Below are 22,628 nucleotides of genomic sequence, written 5' to 3'. Positions count from 1 at the left end.
TGGTTCAACATTGGAAACTGGTAATGGTCAGTGAAAATAACATCAAAGAAAATATTATGTTCTTTCCCACTGTACCCCAAGGATCAAGTGATTTTCCCACCCAACATGAAATCTGAACCCTTTCATAAGTATTGTCTTCCTCATTAGAATGCGAGTTCCTTGAGAGCCCGGAATGGCTTACTTTTCTATTTGTACCCCCAGAGCTTAGCATAAAGCACTTAAATGCTCATTTATTCATAAACTTTTATTGAACTGAGTTGTGCTAATTTAATCACTAGACTTTGTGTCTGGTTCAACCAGATATGAATGCAACTTGCTGTATTATCATTTAATTCACACTTTTATATCTTGTGTATATGGATATAAAATGTTTTCTTATATAATCTTGGTACATTATGTTTTCAATTTTTGCATGATCTATCTATTAATACTGCCAAATACTGCTAGTCTATTAATACTACCAAAAAGTAGGTATAAGGTTAATGAGATATGACTTATTCTTAATGAATCCATAGTGGTCATTACATTCATAAGCTCTGAGTGCAGAGACTATTGCTTTATTCAAACTTTGTATCCCTTAGCACCTTGCATAGCATTCATTATAGTATGTAGATAATAAATCTTTTTTTTTTTAGTTGATGGTCTCAGTTTTCTCAACTGTAAAATGAGGTAATATGACTAGATGTTCCCTGATGCTCCAACTTTGGTAAACATTTTTCAGGTTTTAGTGATCACTGCTTCCCTTTCTAAATACTGCTAAACCATCCATCTAGTAATTGCTTCTAATATTTTCTCAATAATCAAATGAAGATCAAAAGGACACAGTTTCTAGACTGCACCCTTTTCCATTAAGAAAATAATGGACTAAATGTGTCAATATTTTTCACCCTGTGGCACTTGTATCATTCAAAGCTCACCAATAATAGCCCACCATGTGTATATATATATATATATATAGATAGATAGATAGATAGATAGATAGATATATCATATATACATACTTACAAATTAAACTGTTTTATTTTTTCTAATTACATGGAAAGATAATTTTCAACCTTCATTTTTTGAAAATCAACAAACAATCTGATATGTTATATATGTGCAGCTATATAAACATATTTTTCTATGTTAGGTTGCAAAAGAAGAAACAGAACAAAAGGGAAAGCTATGAAAAACAAAAAGTGAAAATAACATACTTTGATCTGTATTCAGACTCCTTAGTTCTTTCTTTGGATGTAAGTGGCATTTTCCAAAACAATCTTTTCAAAAAAACTAATATATTTTATTTTATTTTTCCAATGGTATGCTATGGTAATTTTTCCACATTTATCCATTTGCAAATTTATAAGCTACACATTTTTTTTAAACCATGCTCTCTTCCTTTCCCCACCCCAATGGTGGTGAACAATCTGGTAAAAGTTGTATATGTACATTTGTGTTTAACATTTTTACATTTAGTCATTTTGCAAAGGAGGTATTAGGACTAACTGGGGTGGGGGAGGAAGAAAACCATGAGACAGAAGGAAAAACACAAGAGAAGTTTTAAAAAAAAAGTGAATATAAATATACATTCAGATTCTGTGTTGTTTTTTTTTTCTCCCCTCTGGTTGTGGATAACATTGTCCATAACAGGTCTTTCTCAGTTGGGCTTGATCTCTGAACTGTTGAGAGGATATGCATTCATCATAGTTGATCAACTCACAGTGTTATTGTTATTGTGTACAATGTTCTCTTGAGTCTGCTTCCTTATTCAGCATTAGTTTACATAATTCTTTCCATGCTTCTCTAAAGTCCAACCACTCATGATTTCTTATGGAACATTAGTATTCCATAGCATTTATATACCATAACTTATTCAGTCATTACTTAATTGATGGACATTCCCTCAATTTCCAATTCTTCATCACAAGTCTTTTATAATTGTCTTTGATTACTGTATTGCTAAGAAGAGCTAAGTCTATTATAGATGATCATGACACCCTGTTGTTGATAATGTTTACAATGTTCTGGTACTGCTGACTCACACAGCATCAGTTCATGTATGTCTTTTCAGGCTTTTCTGAAATCTGCCTGCTCATCATTTCTTATAGCACAATAGTAGTCTATTACATTAGTATAGCACAATTATTCAAATATTCCCCAGTTGATGGGTCTTCCCTCAATTTCAAATTGTTTGCCACCACATAAAGGGTTACCATAAATATTTTTGTATACATTGGTCCTTTTCCCTTTATCATGATCTCTTTGGGATATAGACCTATTATTGGTATTGCTGGATCAAAAGGTATGCAAAGTTCACCAATTTTGTTGTTAAGATTTTTTCATTGAGTGCTACCTGTATTTTAACTATTTGTGATGGAAATCTTTCTATAAAATGTTTTACTGTTCTGTATCTTACTAAAATAATATTTAAGTATAAAATTGACCTTTTCTTAATGATTCATAGTTATCACCATGAACATAAATGATCAAAATTGTGCTGTAATAAATTGATGTTCTTGGTGGCCATTGAACAAAATGACTCCAGGCCACTGTGCACTTAAAAAAATCTGTCTGCTTTTTATGTTTTTCCTCTGCTCTCCCTCCATGTCAGTCTGTCAGTTGTCATCTCTAGCTGCTGCTAGTGAATGCCTTTAGCAATTTCTTTCTTCCCTTCTAATTTGTTGCTTCTAATCTGTTTTGGGTGGAGAAACCAAATAGCCAAGCTTGTTAAAACTGTATTTATAGAAAGAGTTAAATAAATTCTGAATGAGACACTGAGGGTGTCTACTTTGAGTAAAATGCATCAGCTTAGGTACATGAAGTTCCATCAACTATTTTTACTCCTCAAAGACTTTTTTTAAAAGAAAATTCTTTCCAGGTTCTCTGCTATGTTATGAATAGATGCTTCCAGGTAAATAAATTCTGGATAAGTGAAACATTGCAATATCAGCTCTGAATATATTTTAAAATTATGAATGTTGTTCCACCCCTTCTCTTCAAGAGTGCTCCCTCTGGAGTTGAGGACCTTAGATTTCAGTCCTGGTTCTGCTGCCTACATGACTTTGATGAGTTATTTGACCTCATTGGGTCCTCCTAGCTCTAAATCTGGGACCTGATTACCTTTTTTTCTTTTTTTCTTTTTGGTTTTTGCAAGGCAATGGGGTTAAGTGGCTTGCCCAAGGCCACATGGCTAGGTAATTATTAAGTGTCTGAGACCGGATTTGAACCCAGGTACTCCTGACTCCAGGGCTGGTGCTTTATCCACTGCGCCACCTAGCCGCCACCTAGCCGTCCCCCCCCCCCCCCATTACCTTTTAAAGTGACTCACATTATATTAAAAATAAGAAGAAACATTTCCAGAGTGAAGGGAATCATACTCCACCCTTCAACCTCCTCTACTTCCTTTCTAGAGCTTGTTAGTTATATTTTTTTGTTGTCTTTAAACCATTCTCCTGGCTCTACTAGAGTAAAACTTATGGTGACTGGATGAGATACTAAACCAAGAATTAGAATATAGGACTAGGAATTGTTAAGTACAAAGGATTAATATCAACATTTGTGAGTCTGAAGACCCTTTTAAAGGATCATCATCATGATGATAATAGCTGAAATTTGTTTAGCATTTTAAGGCTTACAAACTGTTTATAAATTTTATCTTATGGATCCTCAAAATCACCCTGGTAAGTAGGTGCTATTGTTATCCCATTTTATAGATGAGGAAACTGAGGTAAACAGGTTCAATGACTTTTTTCAGCATCAGATAGCTATGAGTGGTCTGAGGATGGATTTTGACTCTGGTATTCCTTTGCCCAGTGCTATATCCAATGAGCCATTTAACTACTATTTCAACCTGTTCTTTTTTCACAGATGAGGAAATTGGGGTTTCCTGGCAAAAAGAAAGGGCCTGCTATGATTAGTGAACTATGTAGTAAATAGTAAAAATTCTAGAAGAAATTTTTATTAAATAGGTAGTTTGTAAGTATTAGAAGTAGAATCAATGATCACTAAGAATTTGCATAGATCCACAGAAACTAGTCATGCCAAATGAATCTAATTTCTTTTTTATAGGATTGATATGAATAATAAAATTTATTGTTTTATTATAATACTTCTAGAAGGTGCAAAATTTATTGTTTTATTATAATACTTCTAGAAGGTGCAGTGGTTAGAGTACCAAACCTGGAGTCAGGAAGATTCCTCTTTCTGAGTTCAAATCTAGCTTTGTGACCCTGGTTGTCTTAGTTTCTTCATATGTAAAATGATCTGGAGAATGAAATGGAAAAACCACTCATGGATCTTGCCAAGAAAAACCTAAATAGAGTCACAAAGAGTCAGCCATCAGTAAAATGAATGAATAACAACAAATAAATGATGGGACCAGAGTTATGAAACCACATTCTCTGAGTCCAGATCTAGAGTCCTTTCCCCTTCCTCAGGAGTAAGGGCAAAGCAGAACTTTGGATGTTATTAATTTCCCTCTCTCACAATTTTCTCCTCTTCCAACATTTTTGCACTATTTTAATACTTTTGGGGGAGGGGGAGGGGGTTAGGGAAGAGGAATGGGAAAAGAAAAGAATTTCAAGTAATCAATGAATATAATAAATATTTCACAAAGGAAAACATTCTTGGCCTTAGGTATTGAGTATTTTTGTATCATCAGTAAAGGTAATAGAATAAAAGCACACACTGTATGATGGAAGGCAGAAGATAGGGTGGTTACATTCTTTGAAATGAAAACTCTTCCTAAGTCAGTCAGACAAATCACTCTCTCTCTCTCTCTCTCTCTCTCTCTCTCTCTCTCTCTCTCTCTCTCTCTTTCTGAACCTTAATGAGAGTCTAGAACTGGAATAGATTTTATGTAGTCATAGAAAGCAGAATATTAGAGTTGGAAGGGACTCAGGAACATATCTAGAACTTCTTATTTTACACATGATGAAACTGAGGTCCTGAGAAGTTACTTGATTTTCCTCAAATCACATAGACAGTAAGCATCAGAGATGGGAATTAAATTCAAGTAATTTGGTTCTGGAGGCAGCATTTTCCCCCCTCTAGATCAAAAGATCATCTAGTCTACTGCTTCTTAAAGAATGGTCTAGAGACCCCTGATGGTCAACAAAGGAGATCCACGAGGAATCTATTTTCATAATAATACTAAGTTTTAAGGTCCTCCCCCAATTTCATAAATGAAGAAATTAAGAGGGAAAGGGACATTCCCAAGATCTTTTAGATAAGAAATATCAGAGCCAGTAGTTAAACCCTCTTCTGCCCTTAAACCCAATGCTCTTTATCTCCTAGTACCCTAAGGGTTTTTGAAAGTCCATAATCCAGGTCAAGTCCAAGGTCAAAAACATGGTGTGGTTGAAGAGGTACATAAAATGTTTTCAGCCTGGGGAGGGTGGGGACATTGTGCTATCATAGGTCTTTCATTATTGCAAATTAATAACAGAGAGAAAAGGGTCTTGCATTAGACATAGAATTCCTTTGCTTTTATTAGAACTCAGTCAAACTAGGGCAAATATTATTTAGAAACAAAAAAGAAAGAAGTCACCCAATATTACAGAAGTGCTCCAGAAGGCTTAGAAACATGTCTGTTACTAAACCATGTTTTATTGTGCTTGCTTGTTTTTTGAGGTATGGAGAGGAGAAATATTATCCTTCTCTCCCTTCCCCCTCTTCCTCTTTTAAGGAAATATGGATTGTATGCTTGGGTTGAGCAAATTATTTGGAAAAAAAATAGATTTTTTTCCTATTTCTTTTTTGCTTGAAATATGTTTTTGGCACAAATACTTTAGTCCAAATTATCAGAGAAATAATGATAGTTTATTTAACTGATGGTTAGGTGGTTGGACTTTTATCTGACTGCCCTCTCTACCTATGATAGACTTGTGCATAAGTGGCTACCCTGCCTTATTAAATGTGCCCTTTTAAAGCTTTTCCTCAGACTGGCATTTCTTCACATTTCCCTGCTTCCTCTCTGCTGTTGTCTATCTCCAGCATATTCACCTCTATCTATTGTGTGGCTAAATTGCTCCCTGGAGGGACTCTTACCATCCTCAGTCCATGAACAGGACTGATAGGAGAGCGTGAAGTTAAAGCTATCACCCTGACTGCCCAAGAGATTAAAGGAGGTACTGTCTAACTACTACATCCGAATTTTGTCAGCCCTAGGCCTGGGATTTGTCTGAGTTTGTGGGATTAGCATCACATTAGGCTAAAGCAAAGTTCCTAGCATTTCTTTCCCCTTCGTTTTAACCCTTCCCTCCACTAGAGTCAGACTGGTGTCAAGCTCAGACTTGTTTCCTCATGCTGTTCTTTTCACTTGGAATGGCTGTTCCCACCAGCCAGTATGTGGAAGTGAAAAGAACACTGACTCAGAGTCAGAGGGTCTAGGTTCAAATCCTGTCCTATGACCTTAGAAAAGCCACTCAACCTCTGTATCAATTTCGTTGTAAAATGAGAGTGTTAGACTAGATGGCTTCTCAGATCCTCTTAAATGTAAGACCTCTGGCCATCCTGAAACTCAGATCCAGTCCTACCTCCTCCATGAAAGTCCTTTCCCACACCTCCCCTATCAGGGGTTCTGCTTGGTTTTAGATTTCAGTCCTAGGGATAAACTGTCTTCTCTGGAGAGGAATGCCTGAGCACAAATCATTTCACAGACCCAGACCATGCTCCATTGCCATCTATTCCAGATATCTTCCCATCTCTCTGATGCATGCCCCTTTCTTCCTAGCCACACTTTCCTCTTAGCTCAACTGTTTTTTTTTTTTATTTCTTGCTCTGAGAACAGTCAATCAGTCAGTATATATTTTAAAAATGTCTACCATGTGCAAGGAACTGTGCTAAGCAGTGGGGATACAAAGTTGATGATGATGATGACGATGTTTGTCCTTCATTCTCGAAGAAGACAAAGACTTCAGGGAGGTGATGCTATGACAAGCACATGGCCTGGGTTTGAGTGAGGGAGTGCTGTGCAAGGCTGACAATCTCACATTCTCCTCCAGAGTCATCTGGATCCAGTGGCCAGATATGAATCAGGATGACTGGAGACGGCCCCGGATACAAGGCAATCAGGGTTAAATGACTTGCCCAAGGTCACACAGGTAGTAAGTATCCAGTGTCTGAGGTTGGATTTGAACTCCCATCCTCCTGACTCCGAGGATAGTACACCATTCATTGCACCACCTGGCTGCTCTCTAATAATAATAGTTAACATCTAAAAGGCACTTACTGTGTTTTTGTGTGTTCTAGCTAAGTGTTTTATAATTATTATCTCATGTGATCCTCATAGCAATCCTGGGAGGTAGATGCTATGATTGTTCCCAATTTATAGATGAGGAAACTGAGACAAATAGTAGTGAAATGAATTGCCAAAAGTCACACAATATGTATTTGAGGCCAAATTGGAACTTAGATCTTTCTAACTTCATCTCAGGTATTCTCTTCACTGAGACACCTAGCTGGGAAAGACCAAAGAAAGCCCCAGCTTTCAAAGAACTCACTGTTTAATGGGGAGAAAAGACTCAAACAGCTATATATAGGATAAATAAATAATCCATAGAGGGAAGGCAGTAGAATTAAGAAGATTGGGAGAGGCTTCCAGGAGAGGGAGGGATTTCAGCTGGGAATTGAAAGAAACTGGGAATGCCAGAAAGCAGAGATGAGGAGCTTGAGTCAGTGAAAATGTCTGTTGGAAGATGGATTGTTGGAGGAACAGTAAAGAAGTCAGGGTCCCAGGTATAAAGAGGTTATGAAGTGTAAAGAAGACTGGAAAGGTAGGAAGGGGCAGGTGATGAGGGGCTTTTCTGAAGTCCACAGGGAACCACTAGAATTTATAGATTTAGGCCTGATGTGGTCAGATCTGGACTTCTTGACTGCATTAGAGGATGGACTGGAAGAGGGAGAGAATGAGTTAGGGAGACCAACCAGCAGGCAACTGCAACAGTCCAGACAGGAGGGATTGAGGACCTTGGTGGCAGGGTCAGAGGAGAAAAGGGGGCAAGAAGTTACAAGAGGAGAGGACTTGGAAACAAATTGGATCATGGAGGAGGTGGGTGTGGGAAAAAGAAATCAGGGAGTAAAGGATGATACCTAGGACATAAGGCTGGGTAACTGAGAGGATGGTGGTTTTAGGAGGAAAGATATTTAGTTCAGTTTTAGACATGTTGAGTTTAAGATATCTATGAGACCCCTAGTGTGAAAAGTCTAATAGGTAGATGGAGATGTAATTTTAGAGGTTAAGACAGGGTCTTGGCCTAGATAAGTGTATCTAAGAATCATCAATATAGAGATAAAAATTAAACAATTATCAAATGATAATGATTTCTAGAAAGGTTGAAAAGAACAACCTTTTCACAAAGGTTGAAACATTTGGTTCCTTTAAGCAAAATATTCTTCCCTGATTACATCTCAGCTTATTATTTATTTGATTTTGGGCAAATTTTGTCTCTCCATGATCTCTTGAAGTTCTTCCAGTGGTGGGAAACAGAAGATGAGATTAGAGTCCAAGGAAAAGTATATCACCTTCCCTTGTCTCCAATATGATTATGCAGGTGAAATCTAATTAAAATGAACATTTAGGGGGTATATAGGCAAAGGAGGGAATATGAAGGGAGGTCTGTATAAATAAATAAGAGCCTCAATTTTGTTTACTTTTTTTTTTTAGGAATAGCTCCCTGAGCCTCCTGCATTGCACAGCTACAAGGCTATAGTATAGCATTCACTATTACTCCCTGAATCATGGAATCAGATAAATGAATTTAACTTGCTATAATAGGCTCTTGAAGAGCTACACATAATATCAGAGCAGGAAATAATCCTAGACTGTATGGGAAAGGAAAACAACTTTGTGTTGTTTGTCCTTCATTCTTTTTTTTTTTTTTTTTGCAAGGCAATGGGGTTAAGTGGCTTGCTCAAGGCCACACAGCTAAGTATTAAGTGTCTGAGGCCAGATTTGAACTCAGGTACTCCTGACTCCAGGGCCAGTGCTCTATCCACTGTCACCTAGCCACCCCTGTCCTTCATTCTTGAAGACCATGCCATCAGAGAGGTGATACCCTGATAAGCACATGAATTGGATTTGAGTGAGGGGGGCCTGTGCTAAGTCTCCAGTCTCACTTTCTCTTTCAGAGCCATCTGGGTCTAATGACCAGATATAAATCAGGACTGGAGATGACTCTGGATGCCAGCCAATAAGGATTAGTGACTTGCCCAAGATCATACAGCTAGTAAGTGGCAAGTTCTGAGACTGAATTTGAACTCATAGGATAGCCTTTTGACTCTAAGGCTGGTACTCTATCCTCTATACTACCTAGCTGCCCTTAGAAGAAACATTGGGATGGAAAACAGAGTATGTATCCCTTCACCGTCCAGCAGTCATCTACTGGTATAATGTCTCCTATTAAAAGGGAAGATCCTTGAGGGCAGGGATTTTCACTTTAGTATTTATATCTTCATTTCCTAGCATAGCATTTTGACTGTAATAGATACTTAATATATTTTATATTACTTATAATTTTCACATAATTTAACTTTTTTGCATGTGTCTTATAAGGAGCTTGAAGGAGTTTTGAAAAATCTCTTCTCCAGAAACTTTCTAATCTAGGTTTTCCAGATTGGTAAAGATATTAGAATATAAACTCAATGAAGGCAGGGACAGTTTCTTATAATCTCTAGCCTCTAGTACTTTGCCTTGAACTTGGTAGACTCTCAGGCAGTGCTCATTGATTTAAAATGGAATTGAATTTAAAATGTTAGATTTGGAAGGTCATCTAATGGAACCCTTTAGATCAGTTAGGTGGTTCAATGGATTGAATACCAGCCCAGAGTTAGGAAGACTCAACTTCTGGAGGACAAATCCAACCTTAGACACTTTGCTAGTTATGTGAACCTGGCAGGTCACTTAACCCTGTTTGCCTCAGGTTCTCATGTGTAAAATGAACTGGAGAAGGAAATGGCAAACCACTTCTGTATCTTGACCAAGAAAACCCCAAACAAGGTCACAAAAGGTTGGACATGACAGGAAAAAATACTTAACAGCAACAACAACAAAATTGGAGCCTTTGTATTGGGGTGGACAGATGAATCAATGGAAGCCAAGTAAATGACTTGTCCAAACTCACAATCAATGAAGAGCCCGTGTCTAAAGTTGGGTCTGCTTCCTAATCCAAGATTTGACCCAAAGCATCTTCCTTCTACACTTCTGGGGCAACTTCTGTCTCATCCAGAGTTAGGCACTCTTTGAAGAGGTAGATATTGTCCCAGCATCCCAAGGTCAGATATTGATGACTCTCAACCACCTAAAGTAGGAGCTCAGGAGTGATGAGGAAGAGAAGAGACACACCTCTGTGTGTGTATGTGTGTGTGTGTGTGTGTGTGTGTGTGTGTGTGTGTGTTGTGTGTTTGTATGTCTACTTGTGTATATGTAACTTTACATTTAGTCATTTGCTGTAAGTCACTTTGGAGCTGACAAGCTGTTTTCAACTCCTTGTCACTGCTGCCTGATGCATCTAATTAGTCCTGCCCTCCAGCTGACAAATATCAGCTACTCTGACTAAAAGATGGTTTCCCCCTAAGTGCTTCCCTCTGGCAAAGTTAAATATTAATTATCTCTCTTTATTTCATGATTATTCATGGGTGCTAATGTCACCACAGCACAGAGTGATAAGTCACTGCTGTAAGATATTAAAAAGTGGTAATTCACAACTGAACTGCTAAACGCCCCTTGAATAAAATGCCAAGAATTGTTGGCCGGGAACTTCAGCTCCCTATTGGAGCTGCCTCTGTGTCATTCCGGTCGGATCCTCAGGTAGAAATGGTGGTGTTGAAGTGGAGTGAGTTGGAGCCACCCACCTAGGGCTCCTGACTGCTGGGCAAGGAAGCCTTTCAGAGTTTCAGAAGGGCTCTGATCTGGATGTAGAGAATGTAGAAGCCCCACATGTACAAACTTGGATCCTTTTCTCAAAATGGGATCTCTCCATTGGTTCTGGACCAAGGTCCCTTGGTTAGAATCTCACCTTTGACACTTACTGCGCGTGACCTTAGACTAGATGTTTAAGTAGTCTGTAGAGTGACTTGTGCTCTCTAAGCCACTTTCAGTCCTGAATCCATTATCTTAAGTCTTCATTAGCTAGTTATTGAAAGTGGTTATGGGTATATGGGGGACTGGAGGATCCAATGCTCCTACTTAAGTTTGGAAATATCTTATGTCTTTTAGTTTGAAGAATGCTGTAAAGTGATAAAAAGAATGAGAACCAACTTGACTGACATTATGAAGGAAGGCGTTGACATGATTGGAGAAGTTCAAGATTGGCAAATTCAGGTTCTAGTCTTCATTCTGCTATTTGTACTATTGCATGACTTATAGAAGCCAGTCTAACTCCTCAGATAGTAAATGCCTACTTGTGCTCCTGTTAGTCTTTGAAAATCTAAAGACCAAATCAGACTCAGGCCTTGTCCCTAATCTCCTGGGGAGAAATCACTTCATGACTTGGGGTCTCATGTTCCTCATCTCTTAAATGGGCCAAACTATATTGGCATGTTTTCAAACTGTGTGTGCTCTAAGAACCTCATGGGGACCTAGACTTTCCTTCAGAAGTTTTTAAGCTCAAAACTATTTTCATAATAGTACTGGATATTACTTTTCAAATAAAATACTCCCTTTTCCAACTACCTATCTGTATGAGACCAGATTTTCTTCATACCAGTTCAGCCAAAACAACCTATTGCAACACATTAAATTCAGAAACAGATATGAGAATCCAGCTGTTTCCTAATAAGCTAAATTAAAGGAATTTTTAAAAACATGTAAAATAAAGCTACTTTTGATCCTAAATGTTTTTGTTTTAAAACTGGTTTTTTTTTCTTAAAATGTTTATGCTGTCATGTAATTAATTTTGTTTTATTTTCAAATAAATTAATATTTTTTAATAGTTTCAATTTCTGATACAGTAAATATCAACAGATCTGACCCAAATAAATAAATGTTCTTGTGTTCCTCAATAATTTTTAAGGATATGAAGAAGCCCTGAGACCAAAAAGTTTGAGAATCAGAATTAGATGACTAAGTTTTCTCTCAGTTCTAATATTTACAATTCATTTCTTTGTGTCTGGCCAAACTCTTCTTTATATCTTCATCAGTTTTCTAATGGACTGATAAATATTTTAGAGTTTCTCTCTCTCTCTCTCTCTCTCTCTCTCTCTCTCTCTCTCTCTCTCCCTCTCTCTCTCCTCCACTTCTTCCTTCCCCTCTCTTTTTCTCTTCTTCCTTTTCTACTCTCTCATTCCCCACCCCCAATTCTATCTCAGGTGCTGCTTCCCATTCAAAAAGGCAATGTCTGATTGAAAGTTACTGAAGTGGACAGAATCTGTGTAAATACTAAAGCTTCCAAACCAACAGACAGTCTATATCCAATCATTCTGATTACTTCCAAGTAATTTGGTGTATCTATAATTATAACATGAGGTCATCTTAATTAGAATGACACAAATAATGTCTAATTAGACACAATTCCATCTCAGAGATTTGTAATAGATTCAAGTGAAAGACACGTTTGCCTTTTTGGTTATGAGTTTTTTAATTCTAAAGGGAATGTTTATTTATTCATTGGAAACAACTGGCAGGGTTCACCGCTCTCTCGCCTCTGTCTCACTTTTTTTTTTTTTTAAATAACTGGCTTACTAAGTCCTGTTTCCCTGTGTGGGTCTGCCTTTCAAAACCTGTTGGCAGTCTGTAAATAATACTCTTCAGTGTTGCTTTGATGATGAATCATTCAGTCAACCAATCAATTTACCTTTACTACATATCCACTATGTATTAAGGATAGAAAGACAAAAATTGAATTTCTGCATTCAAGGAACTCACATTCTACTAGGGTGACTAACATGCTCATTGATAATGAAATTCAAGATGGATATAAATCATTCAACAGACTTTTAATGAATGTTTTGCATGTGCCAAATAATGTCCTTTAGATGCTGAGGATAGGAAAGACAAGGTCTTTGCTTCTTTAGGGAGAGATAATGTGTACATATGTGTATACAAAATAAGAATATACAAAATAAATACAAAAATGCAATTTTACAGGAAGACTTTGATAGAGATAGGAAAATCCTCATGTAGGAAATGGTGTTTGGGCAGAGCTTTGAAAGAAAGCAAGGATGGCCAAAGGCAAAAGTGAGGAGGGATGCCTTCTAGGAACAGGACACAGCATAAGCAAAGAAATGGTGAGCAGAAATGGATAATCTTGTACGGAAAGAGAAGCTTGATGACCAGTTTGGTTGGATCAAAGAAAGAGTGAGGATGAGAGAGAGTAAAGTATCTAAGGTTGAAAAGGTAGATTGAAATTGGGTAATAACATACTTTAACCAAGCCAAGGAAAATTTATTTGATCCTAGAGGAACTCTTGGAGTTTATCAAGTAGTCGTAGAGCGAGTTTTATGCATGAAGAGTTTGAGAGGCATATAGTTCCAAATGTTCAATAGACGGAGGTGCTATAGTTCTGGAGCTCCGGAGAGTAACTAGGACTGGATGTATAGCTCTGAGAGTCGTCTGAAGAGGAAAATAATGAAGGTCATGGGAGTTAATGGGGTCATCAAGAGAGAATGTAAGGAGAGGAAAGGAGGGCCCAATAGAGACGTGTTTCCTCATCTGTAAAATGGCAATAATAATAATACTTATTCTGCACAACTCACTGGACTGTTGTGAGGGGAATACTTTGTAGCCTCTAGATTTCTGGAGAAATGTGATAAATGTTATCACTAATAGGTCAAGACTCCTTCTGCCTCATCCCAGGATCTTTCTACTAAATGACTGACTTTCCTTTCCTTCATCTATAACATGAGGGCATTGGACCAGAATGACCTCGAAGGCCTACTTCTAGCTCCAACAGTCAACAACAGCTCTGGGATGATTATGGGTAAAAATTCCTCTAAAAGAGCCTAGTAGAAAACAGGCAAAATCCTGTTAGAAAAGAAAGAGGGTTTTAAAAAGTGAAAGTAATGCCTGAAAGGGAAATGCACTGAAACAAACCCGAGCCTGGAGCCGATTTTAGTAAAAATTCTATGGACTATCCATTTCCCTTTTGTGTAATGATTTCAGAGGGAAGTCCCTGCAGGTGTGAGATCAGACTTAACAAAGAAGGTTTAGAGATAGCCCCTGCCTGGGGAAAATAATTCCACCTATAAACACCTGTGTTAACAAGTGTTGTATTTGTACAGATCTTTTCTTTTTCAAATCATGTTTACACACACCTATTCTCTTACTCTGCTCAGGTGTATGCTTCATGGAATAGCACATAGGGACCCACTGGCTATGGGCCAGGCTGAAATACCTCCTCTCTTCTCAGCAGCACTAGGGAGGTGGGGGGTGGGGAGTGGGGGGTAGGGGGAGTCTGTCCAGCTCAATCAGCCCTGGATTGTTTATTGTGTAAGGGCAATTCTAGGCCTCCCACCTCTGATCACCAGAGAGTGTCTCCCCTAACCTCTGAGGTTTAACTCCCTTTGATTGGGATTTAAAGGGGATGGAGGAGGGGGTAAAACAAGGGGCCAGAGCAGGGGAGGGGAACGCTGGGCCCAGTGAAATGGGACACCCATGGCTTTTGTAGCCAGAGCCCAGGTCAGTTTGCATTTTGACACCAACAGGAAATGTGAATCTCTCAGCCACCTGATTGCAACAAATAGATTGTTGGAGGACAGAGGAAGTGTGATGAGAAGGCTCTCCAATGTTCAGAGCTACCTGAGAAAGGAAATAAAAAATAACGGACAGTCATACTTTCCTACAATCCTCCAAGGATTGTAGACCTTAGGGCTAAAGAGACCTTAGGGATCACTAAGGTACAACTCCTTTCATTCACAGAGGAAAATGAGACCCAGAGAAGAGAGTGACCTCATTCTGTCCCCTCCGGAAGTCCAGTGGTCTGGTGACAAACATCTTTGCATCGAGCTGGGCTGGTCCCTCTATGAATGCAGGTCAGCTCTTTCTCTTAGAAAGTTATATAGAGACATGAAAGGCTAAGTGATTTGCCCAAACTTCAAACAACCAATATCCTAGGACTTGAACCCAGGTTCTTCTGGACTTAAGGCCAGTTTTCCGCACCATACAACATTTTTGTTATTATTGTCAAGTTGTTTCAGGCATGTCCAACTCTTCATGAATCAATTTGTGATTTTCTTGAGAAAGATCCTGGAGTGGTCCACCATTTTCTTCTCTAGCTCATTTGATAGATGAGGAAACTGAGGTAAACAAGGTGAAGTGATTTGCCCAGAGTCACACAGCTAGCATGTGTTTAAGGTCCAATTTGAACTCAGGTCCGCTTGACTCCAGGTCCTACACTCTCTCCTCTGCCCTCCTATACAAGATTGCTTCTCAATAATGATGATGATGATGATAACACTTCTTGAATACATTGCTTCGGGACCTAGTTGATTTGGGAGCTCTGAGGCAGGCAAGTTTCAATACTTTATAATTTACCTTATATTAGAGAGCTGCAGGAGGCCCAGAGGAGTTGAAGTGATTTGCCCCAGTAAATGTCAGAGTTGGAATTTAAACCTAGGTCTTCCTGACTCAAGGTCTAGCACTCTGGTTGTTATCCCTTGCTAACTCAATAAAAAATAACCTCAGAAAACTACTCCCAGTGAATTACTATCATTTAATGAGACAGCTGTGTCCATCTGTCAGCCCTGAATCAATTTTTTTAAATGAAAGAAATCCACACACACACATGCATTTCATACATAGTGGATGTCTGCTTCTGGTTTCTATGTGTATGGATGATTTACGTCTGTCAGTTCTGGCTCCCAAGTGGGGTTTGGATTGGGCTGACTGGAGTATGAGTTGCTGGGGCTGGAGCACCCATAGAACAGGTCTAGGGGTGAGAAAGGGTGGGGTTCTTTTTGTTTTCTGGGTCAACCCTCACCTCCATTTCCCCATTTGGAACAGCTACTTCCTGAGGGCTCTCCTTGGTTTCTTGCTGCATCATCTCCCCAGAGGGCTTGAGTGAAAGTAGAAGCTGCAGACATTGTTCCCCTGCCCCCCCTTAACCCCAGGGGCACAGATTCCATTTCTGCTAACTAATTGAACATGTGCCTTGACGACGTGATGTGAAATGAAAATGGGAAGATGGTCTGAATTTAGTGCCAAATCAGATGACAGGAACAAACAAAAATTGCAAGTGGGTCATATTCATATGATTAAGAGTTTCCTTAAGGGTCACCTCTTGTAGGGGTGGGCGAGAATTGCATCTCTACACAATTGGGCTCTGTCTAGAAGCAAAGGTAACCAAAATAGACTGATTCATAAACTTCCCCCAAATCTTGGTCTACTTGTGTAAATTGTCTATCTCTGTGTCATGAGCTAAAATGGAGAAGCAGGAAAATAGATTCAAGGCTAAGGTATAATGTAGACTAAGGTAGCATTTACATAGGGCTAAAACTATCAAGATTTACAAAGCACTTTATACATTAACCATTTGCTCCTTATAACTACTCTGTAAGGTATTGCCCCCATTTTGCAGGTGAAGAAATCAAGTAAACAGCAGACACCTACAGCTGATGAGTGCCTGAAGCGGGATTTGAATTCAGCTCTTTCTGACTGCAAGTCCCATGCTTTGTCCACTGTGCTACCAAGCTGCCTAGTAGAAGTCAGGTGATTTATCTGTGAATCTTAATTTCTCTGGGACTCAGTTTCCTCAACTATAAAATGTGCTTGGGAGTGGGGGTAGGGGACTGGATAGCCTCTGAAGTCCCTTCCAGCTTGGCTTGTGCTGGTAAATATTTAACAACTAAATAGGAAAACCTATTCAAGATAACACTTTTAAGTTTAATTTGCATTTTAAATATTTTCTACATCACTTTCTTAAGTCTAGACAATCAACAAAACAATAAATCAAGCCTTGATATGCAGCATTTGACTATTTCCAAGGTGTAAATACTCACACTAAAAATGAAAAAACTGGCTAGCTTGAGTTGGCTCCAGGAACCCCTGCTTTTGGCTGAACATCTATGATTCTATGATTGATTAGGAGTCTGGAAGACCAGGTCTTTTTCTTTTATCAGCCATTGATTAATTTGATTAAACTTCCTTGGAGTATTACCTGAGTAACCTTTGACCTCTCAGAGCCTGACTGCTAAATGAGGGGGTTGGAATAGGTGATCTCTAAGATCAATTCCTTTGGTCAGCCCTGAATATTTTCTTTTAAAAGGAGACTAGTACACAAATACATTTCCTGTAGTCAATAATATCTGTTTCTCCATTCCCATATGCACAAATGATTTTCATTTGTCCACTCTGGATTCTGGGTTTGAGTCCCTAACATTTTATGATTCATGACCTTCATTACTTTGACCAGAATGACGATAGTTCTTTAGGGATTATGGGGAAGGAAGGGAGGTGCATAGAGTGCTAGGGCTGGAACCAGGAAGACTTGAATTCAAATCCAGCCTCAATTCCTAACTAGGCAAAGTCACAGGCAACCCTGTTTGCCTTATTTTCTCATCTGTAAAAAAAGAACTGGAGAAGAAATTTCTCTAAATCTTCTCTAGATCTAAATTCTTTAGTTCTCAGTTTCTTCCTCTGTGAAAGAGTGTCAGATTAGATGGTCCTTTAAGGTCCCTTCCTCTTAAGATATTCCATTAAGTCTCACTAGATGCCTCTGCAATGAAAAATAAAACATATGGGGAAAAGTGCTTCTGAATTAATACTTATGCTTTTCTTACAATAACTGCTCTTATATTAGTATACACATAATTTTAAAGTTCATGAAAGCACCTGTGCCAATTTTACAGATTGGAAATGGAATCTCAAGTAGGTTGTGATTTGCTCAAGGTCATATACAACCAGTAATTGACAAAGTTGGGGCTCAAACCCAGATCTTCTAATTCCAACAAAATAGCAACAAATTCGATAGAACTTTAATTTTACAAAAAAAAAAAGGAAACTGAAGCTCAGAGAGGGGAAATGATTTATTCAAGAAGATAAATAGAAGGGTCCTGGTCTTTTGACTCTTATGACTTAAAAACTCTTTAAAGCACTTTATTGTTATTGTTCATTCATTTCTGCCTTGTCTGACTCTTTGTAATCCTATTTAAGATTTTCTTGGCAAAGATATTGCCATTAAGTTCTGCAGCTCATTTTACAGATTAGGAAACTGAAGCAAACAGGGTTAATTATACAACTTGTAAGAATCTGAGGGTGGATTTGAATTCAGATCTTCCTGACTCCAGATCTGGTGATCTATTCACTGTACTAACTAACTCCCCCTTAAAGTTCTTTAGTCTTAAGAAAATGTTAGTTGCATCCTTATTAAAAAATACAGAATCATAGTATCTCATTACTGAACCCACATTTATACAAAAAGTCTAGAGTAAGGAAGACCCAAGTTCATACCCAGCCTCAAACTCTTCCCAGTTTTGTGACTCTGGGAAATCCAGTTAGCCTCTGTATGCTTCAGCTTTCTCAACTGTAAATTGGGCTTAATAATTGTGCATACCTTCCAGGGCTGGATGAAATGTTGTGAGGATGAAATAAGATAATCATAAAACATTTAACATAGTTCCTGGCACATACTGTAGTAGATACTATTGTCTCTTTCTGTCTTCTAAGAAGCTGAGACTTTAGTCTTGTGTGTCTCACCTACTTACCTTCAGGACAGAAAGAGAAAAAGAAACAAGGAAAGAAAGAGAGGAAAAACTAGAGAAAAGAAGAAAAAAAAAAGAAAGCAGGAGAGAGGGAAAGAAAGAAGACACTTTATTATCATAAATTGAATAATAAAATGTTATATTCCTTTGTACTTGTGAGATTTGAGGGACTTTTTTGTTTAATGGAAAAGTTATATACACAGGCTAGTTCCATGATCTGGATCATACTTCTGTCCAAAGTATTCTCTCCTTGCGCTCCCCATAACAAGAGTTCATTGTACTCTAAAGACTTCTCAGTATTGAAATTTTCCTTTCTTAAAATATCATTATTTGTTAAATTTAAGAGTTTTTAAAAATCCTGAAACTTACACATATACTAATATTTCCCAAGACTTTGTGACCTGAGAATGGTAAATATTATTATTTGAGGGTATGAATAATAGATGAATAAAGATGTCCCTTAGAATATTAGCTATTCATATGAATCAAGGGCCTGTAACAAGACTTTCTACAGAAGTGATATATTATAGTGTAGATTAACAACATTTAGATTGATTTTGAGTTTTGGGAAATAATCAAAACATAATTTCTTGTAATTTCAGTGTTTGTTATTTAAACTATGTTGTCATAGAGGAGAAGAGCACTGATTTAAGAATTAGTAGATTTAGGATTTATCCTAGTAATTGTTATTGAATATATGACCTTGATCCTGATTCATATCTGGCCACTGGACCCAGATGGTTCTGGAGAAGAAAGAGCCTGTCACTATGTAGAGCACACTCTCACTCAAATCCACTTCCTGTGCATGTCATGGTATCACTTCCCTGATGTCATGGTCTTCTTTGAAAATGGACAGAATCAATAACAAACAGCAACACTGCCCTTGGTCGTCATTTACTCTCTTTAGGGGCCCTATAAAAATGATAACTAGATGATCCCTAAGGACATTTCTAGGTTTAATATTTTGTGTGCTATTTTTCTAAGGGTCCTTTTAGCTCTAATATTCTTTTCTTTTTTGGCTATTTTATTAAATAACCATTTTATAAAGAAAGACTAATACAGTGACTTCTTGGAGAGGCAGGGGAAGGGGAATATGGAATTAGTGGCTATATCACATCAGTTCCTCTAAGTCTTATCTTGATTGCAAGGCAGTACACTAAACACAACACAAATCTGAATAGGGTTTGTTTTAAGTATAACACCCTAGCTCCTGTCCACCCTTTTCACACCACGACTTTAAATAATATGTCCATGGGCTAGAGTCCCCATCCAAGTAGGTAAGATATGGTTTCCACTTCCAACATAAGTGCCCCCTCTCCTACCCCCACTAACCTATTTAGAATAAATCTGCTTTGGGGAGAGGTCAAAAAATAATCACGATCAATAATAAAAGGGGTAAGGAGGAAGTGACACAGACAGAAGAAAAATATGTGGATTCAACTCCATAAAAATGCTTTCGGAGAGGGAGATTCCCGAGGGCCTCATGGAACTTCAAGTTCTACAACAGATAGAGGGATAAGCTAAGGAAGGATTTCCAGGAACACATCTCAAAAAATTCTGAGTATAGTAATGATAATACTGCTGTCTCCTGCCCTGGAGAAATCCCTGGGTACTAAGACTGGAATCTCATAGTAGAACCATATTGATTATGGCTATCCCCAGATTCAGTCAGAGAGTGCTCTCTAGGGTGTTGTAGTTATCCTTAAAACTCTTCAGCTCTAGGAATTGCTTAGCTCTTTTACTCTTCTGGCTGGAGGGCAGATAAGTGACTTGGATAGTTTGTTAGGGACGAAACTTCAGGAGACTGTGTTAGATCCTTAGCTGCTGACTGGTGCTGTGGCTGGGAACTTCCACTTCGAGCTTTGACAGCAGCAGCCAGTTCACTCAGTGCTTCCTGATAGTGTAGATATTCAGTCTGGCCAAAGACACCAGTTCCATATCGAGCTGTTTCATAGCCATCTAGCAAGGTATCAACGAGAGCTTTGTGGACACCCTTGAAGGGGGTACTTGTGTTTCAAAGCTCCAGCAGATAGGAGCGGAAATTCTTGCCCATCAGAGAATGAGAATGCCGGCCTTCTGAATGGAATGGTATCTCAGAGGCACGAATGGCATCCAATGCTTTCATTCTGTACAAGTAGTTGTAGCAATGTTGATTTCCTGGTGTCTCCAGCTGCAAAAGTCTGGCATCATTCTCTTCAAGAAGCTGGGGTTCATACTTTACATCGTGGACCTTGGATAGTTGGATGTCAATCTCTTCCTTCAGATCCTTGGGAGCATTGGGTCCCACAGGGACATGAGGACCTCTTCAAGACTTCATAGCAAAGCGCATGATCTGCCTCTTCACAAAAATGAACAGCAGCACAAATACCAAGCTCCCATAGGCCATCACCAGCACCACGTTCACCCCGGACAGCCAGTTACTGCTGGATGCCAGGGTCTCCCTCCAGCTTTGTTAGCTCGGGCTCCTTAGCAGCAACGGCCCTAGGGCTCCAGGACAGGCCCTGGCCATTTCCCTATGGGGGAAGCCAAAGCTGGGTCCTGTTGGAAGACATGGCAGCCAGGGAGCAGCTCTAATATTCTTGTTCTAGGGTCCTTCCCAGCTCTGACATTCTATGTTGAAAGGTTACCTCTACTCCTGTCATTCTCTGCTCTAAAGTCCTTTCCAACACTTATAATCTCTGTTCTAAGGTTCCATCAGGCTCCTATATTCTACATTCTAAGGTTCCCTTCCATAGTAACTTATTCTAGTAACTAAAGCTATGACTGTCTATGATTCTATGACATTATTCTTTAGATCTCTGGCTATGCAAATTTGTAAGCTTTTGCAGACAAGTAGTTCTTTGACCTTGCCAGACTTTAAGTGTGCTTCAGACTATCATTCTCCTGAGAGCCTATAAGTAGTGAAAGCATCTGTAGGGGAAAGAACCAAGAACTAGGAAAAAGTAGCCGTGAAGAGGGGTCAGGGAAAGGTGAGTTGGGAGACAAAGTTGACCCCTTTAATATCTAATTTTGTAGTTTGCTAAAGGCCCACAATGATGATTATGGTGATTATTTAGGCCCTATAAAATGATGACTAGGTGATCCCTAAGGACATTTCTAAGTTTAATATTCTGTGTGCTACTTTTCTTTCATCTTTGCAATGACGGGAAGCTTTTTTTTTTTCAGAGTAGCTCTGAGCAAGCACTAAGATTTTCCAGTTTTCCAACGAGTTTTCTAGACCTTGATTGGCATTCAAATATTACACAAGGAAAGAATCCAGTCATTCAGAAAGGGACTAAGAAGAGTGAAGAGAAGGCTTGAGGGCTGATTGCAGATGCTTTGCCAAGGAGTCTCCAGAGACTTCTTCAGAATAGCAAGGGTTCCCACAGCCCCAAGAATAAGGTTGCTGAGAAGGCTTTGGGTAAGAGATGGGGAGGGAAAAGGGAGTTCTTGATAAGTCCTGCCATCTGAGAAGTATAGCAAGACATATGTTCCTGCTTGGATCTTTGGGCAGGTCTGCCAAGTGCTAGAGGAAAGAGAAAGTTGGTGCAACTCATTATTTTTAGAAGGGAAGCAAAGGAAAACTCAACAGTAGGGAAATTCAGGCTTCTAACCTCATGGCTATCCTTTCCCACAAATTTTGAATGAGTTCAGTGATGAAGCAATGGATTTAACTCAGGTGCTTCCAGCTGATACCTTTTCAAATATTGCCTGTATCATACTTCCAGAAAAGAAAAATGATGAGTGACTTCAGAATTTGTCTTACAACCACAGGAATCAGAGTGAAAAGGGATTGTAGAAATTATCTGTTCTAGTTCCCAGATGAGAATATCAAGACTCAAAGGAGGGAAGGAATTCAGATAGATTGGCAGAAATAGGATATGAAACTGAATCTCTTGGTTCCAAATCCATTACTTTTCCTACTTTTACTCTGTCATACTCTCTAAATAACTTTATTTTGATGATCTTATTTTAGACTATTTTAGGGGCTTGAGGAGTCAATAAGGAACAACTTGTACCTGCTTTAGCCATGC

The 22,628-nt window shown here is 38.6% G+C and overlaps 1 pseudogene; it reads right to left on the bottom strand.

The window, feature by feature from the left end:
- Nucleotides 1–20,256: 20,256 nt before the first annotated feature.
- Nucleotides 20,257–21,164, bottom strand: LOC141504544 (protein C1orf43 homolog pseudogene; annotated as a pseudogene).
- Nucleotides 21,165–22,628: the final 1,464 nt, after the last annotated feature.

Source organism: Macrotis lagotis, chromosome 1 (assembly GCF_037893015.1).
Source record: "Macrotis lagotis isolate mMagLag1 chromosome 1, bilby.v1.9.chrom.fasta, whole genome shotgun sequence".
Classification (NCBI taxonomy): domain Eukaryota; kingdom Metazoa; phylum Chordata; class Mammalia; order Peramelemorphia; family Peramelidae; genus Macrotis; species Macrotis lagotis.
Note: the sequence above shows the minus strand (reverse complement) of the source record. Positions and strands in the feature narration are given on the sequence as shown.